Raw genomic sequence first — 4842 nt, 5'->3', positions numbered from 1 at the left:
CTGAGTGTTCATGTGAGTGCAGTTTATTACGATCACTGAATATATCCATCTACTGTGTGAGTGGATGACAATAGTAGAGAACATGAGCCTTGTTATTACAATAGTTAGAGTTGGAGTGGGTGGTGATTACAGTGCTATTTATCACAGCATTATCTCTGTGGAACACTTGAGTCAAAGTAAGTAAAGTCAAATCGACTCCTCTAACTTGGACATGAGAGCTGAGAATAGAGTATATACACACATTTAAAGAGCGGTCATTTTGCTGTGAATATGGTGAATGCTCCTAACACAGAGGTTCAGAGACTGACACAGAGAAGTATAGAATGAGCCGTTTTTAACCCTTAGGTTTCCTCCCTTTGTCCTGTTTCATGTAACACATATTCTTATTTAGGTTTAGATGAGCTATAACGGTTTGCTACATCGGGTGCAGCTTGTTCCACACTTAGATAACAACTTTTTTTTTTTTAAGTAATGAATTAATTCTAATTGTATTATCATGAATTTCCAACCACATTATATCAGCACAATTTAACAATATCTGGTAGAAAAAAATATATAATAATACTTATATAATACAGAACTTGTACAGATATGTACTATTGATTAAACTATTTCAATTCCCACAAATGAGCCTCAGTATAAACCACAATGATACATCTAAGCTACAACACAGTATCCTAACATGATCCCACAGTGCCTTTAAAACCATCATGTGTGTTTCATGTGTGGATGTTACTCCAAACTGTTGACAACATGGGAATTAGCGTATATAATAAGACTACACGTAGAAATAGTCCATGTGGTGTGTTTTGACATATTCAGAAAGCAGAACCATACTTCATTCAATAAACCGTGAGTTCATTCAACACTGTTCACACACACCCACAGTGTTGCATATGTGCACTTTAAGGAATTAAAGACCTTCCTGGTTAAAAATGAATTAAAGTCAAACATGAAAACAGGCTATAACTAAAGTCTGAAGTCACGACGTGAGGTGAGCAGGCTGTGTCTGCTGAGATGCGAGCGGACCTTAAATAGCCCGATTTTGAATGAAGTTTGGTGGAGCGTTCAGCACCTTACATGGGAGGGAAAGCGCGTTAACCGCTGGTTGTGTGTCTCTGTCAGAGGTATGTTCCACTCCTAACTGCGTCAAAAACATGAGGTTACTAAATAAGAGCTAGAACTCATTCATAGCCCGCTGTGTAGCCCGCTGGAAGAACTACCGACAGCAGCTTTCAACAACATCCAGAAACCCCTCACCTGCTGTTCTGTTTGTCACCGTTCATTAAACTCTATGTAAAAAGAGTGGAGGGAGTCTATTTAAAAAGATAAAGAGGGTCTGCTGGTGGTGTACAGTAGTTTTATTTACCTACCTGGCAGTGAGATGAGGACGGTGTTGTTGTCCCCGGGCAGCAGCAGCGATGCGGGGCCGAGGAGGATGCGCAGGAAGCGGGCTGAAGCTGTTCACTGCGTCGGTGAAACCAACACCGTGTTTCAGATGGAAGATGGTCCGTTACTGTCCTCCCTCCTTCTTCTTCTCTGTGTCCTCTCTTTTCTCCTTCTGTCCTGTGAGTTGTTTGTCGAACCGCATTCAAGGACGAGTCAGCCTCTCTCTCTCTCTCGCCCCCTCCCTCTTCGTCTCTCTAATTTCCTCCTCTCCTCCGCATCCCTCCTTTCTTACAATCACCTTCTGCTCTCCTTTCACCAGCGTCAAGCCAAATAAATTACAATAGTACTTCCGGTCTCAATATTGCAACATAAAACGTTTGCCTAATTCAAGTTCATGACTCTGGTATAGTGTCAGAATAGTGAAAATGCTTGCGGTGAAAAGGCCAGTTTGTGACTTTCAGTTGTAAGACATGTTTAAACCGACTAAACCACAACTGAAAGGAGAACTACTAGACTTCTACATGTTGGCTGGCCACAATCACAACCACCATGCTGTAGTAGTTTGTAATCAAAGTGTGGGTTTATGCAGCTTTAAGGAGGAATGTCAGTGGGACACTTTTATAATCTTCACTTTTTTTAAGTATGTTTTGAATATATAACCTCTATACCTGTCAACACAGAAGCATTTTTATGATTATTTCTAAAAATGTTTCTTGTCACGTATCTGTTTCTCTAAATAAATTAAATGCATTGATATTGTATCTGTTGGTCTGCCTCATAATCTGTTGATCAATCAAACTATTCTTGCCTTCATGTGTTGGCAGAGCTACAGTTGAACATAATGCGTGCTTAACTGTCAAGTCTATTGAGGTAACAGCAGTCTGTTTTATTTTGAAGGCAAACCTGGAAAACATCCGGTAATTTTCTATGTGTTCCAGCGAGCTTGACGTAACAACTTCATCGTCAGATGGAGCGGCGGCAGTGTGCGTCTCCTTTTGTTGTGCTCTGTGCTGCCTGATAGAGAAGCAGGTGCTGCTTCCCTGCCTCCCTCACTGCCCGCTCCCAGGGGACAGAAGGGGGGGCACAGCTGCGTGGAATAATAACACACCTACACATTATATACATAGTCTGTTTATTATGATGAAAGCTCAGCAACTTTTCACTGGATTCACTTTAATTTGACTTTTTATCTTACGTGTACAAATAAAAGGGAAAAAAACAACGCAATATTCCCATCCAAAAGGGGAAAAAAGAAAAGACAAAATAAATAAACTAATGAAGTCCCAATGACGTCATACAATTGTCTTATTAAACGTGACAAAAAGTCTTAAATTGCAGATAAATATTTTGAAGTTTGTTGTGTCTGCTTTCAGACCTTTTTAGAACTCTGCATCAAAGATTCAGGGACTGGCTGAACAAACATGATAAAACTATTAAGCTTCCAGTTCAATTTCATTTTCATTTCTATTACATACATTAAACCGATGATGAGATTAAAGTGTGATTGTTTATGTAAATGTAATTTCATCCAATCATAACTGGCTTCTAATATCATTTCATGTATCAGCTAATTAAGATGCTCAGTGGTATCAGTCTCATTTAAATATAGTCAGAAATAAATGTTAATTTAGCAATATATGCAGTATATATACTCTCTCTGTATATCAATTGTCACAATGTGATTTATTAGTCCTTTTTTTTCTTGGTGAAGAACTGGAATGTTTGTTGAAGATGTTGAGGGTATGAACATAAAGCACAATGTTAAACAATGGAACAGTGTCAGCATGACAGTGGGATCTGTTGAGTAATAGATTACTGTGTGTCTGTGTGTGTGTGTGTGTGTGTGTAATGAGCACTGATCCACACGTATAATTTCATATTTGCTCATTAGAGCAGAGCAGACGACATATAAAATGCCACCAATTAGACAGGCTGGGTCATCTTATGACAACATAACAACAGACAGCATGCAGAGCTGCAGCGATCAGGTCCTGGATAATTGGTAATTACTCAAGTCACAGTGCCTCAAGGAGAGACTGATACCAGCTTAATTAATCAGCAATAATTCCTGCTCGTGTTTAGCTTGGTAAATAATGAGTCCGAATGATACTTCCTGCATCTAAAGCAGAGGTCTGAAACTAAACAGCTCTGTAATGGAGTGGAAGAAGTGGAAGAAAGTGCAGATTGAGTGAAGTAGTCTCAAACTGACTTAGTGTGCAAACCAACAGTCAGCCAGAGACAGACAGAGTGAGACACAATGAATAAAATCAAGTCTGAATGTGAAGCAGCTACGTGGAATACAGCCATCATTCATTTTCATATTTTTATACAACTTCTGCCTTCTGTGTTAAAGACATTCCTATAAAGCTGCTGAGCATTAAATATTTAACTAGTTCATGGACATTAATAAAACATGTGTTTACCTTAAGACAAGTCACTCCCTCTTCTGATTTATTATATTTATATGCATTCTCTCTACTGTCCACCAGCCATTCCCAATTAATAACAGTAATTCATGAATTAATACTTTTCCAACATACAGTATATATTTTGTGTTTATCTTTGGTGTATGAGACTGTCCATGTGACTGTGGCTTCTACATCAACATTAATACAAGTTTAAAACAACATTTCCATTCTCTGTTTAGAATTCATCTATTTAACTGAAATGAAAAAAGACACATGACCATACAAAATAAAGCCTCAGCTGTACTTTGCGTTTACTGCTAATTAGCCAATGTTAGCACACTAAACTGAAATGGTGAACATGGTACATATACTGTAGCTGCTAGAATCTGCATACTGAATTACTATTGTTCCTATTTTACTGATACTCTTTCTATTTTTTCTCGAATCCTATTTTAGCATTGTCATTGTGAACATGCTAATGATAGCTGGAGACTCTTAAAGAAAAGGTTTGCAATTTTCACCAGTGACGTGCGGTGAGGTCAGTGGCTGGGTTGGCAGTGGGCGTTCAAAAATCTAAACCCCACTCTAATATACATAAAATGTTGTACCCAATATCAGTAAGCTCAATCAGCTGCTTTAAATATCTGAAATAAAGGGCCATGCTGGCGTAAATTACACATGTGAGAGTTTGTTTGTCTGGTTTAGTTATTATGAAAGCTTATACCACTGTGAAAGTCACAAAAGCTGAGAATATAATTATAATACAATGAAATCTTGGTGTTATTACAAGGTAGGAATTAACAACACGGTGACATTTGTTGAAAATATGAGAAATTTAATTGAAATATATATCAAATAATTATTAATTTGCAAGTAATGACTACAATAACAACAGACCTACATAAATTGAGGGCCAAAACCTGCACAATGCATACATTTGTATGAAGTGCATATGAGCAATTAATATAAGTGCAAAACTGACAGAAATAAACAAAAACAAAAAAACACAGACCTATTTCACAAATCAACATTCAGCCAAAGTGAC

Source organism: Scomber japonicus, chromosome 3, assembly GCF_027409825.1.
Source record: "Scomber japonicus isolate fScoJap1 chromosome 3, fScoJap1.pri, whole genome shotgun sequence".
Lineage (NCBI taxonomy): Eukaryota > Metazoa > Chordata > Actinopteri > Scombriformes > Scombridae > Scomber > Scomber japonicus.
The sequence above is the reverse complement of the archived record's forward strand: the minus strand, read 5'-3'. Positions refer to the sequence as shown.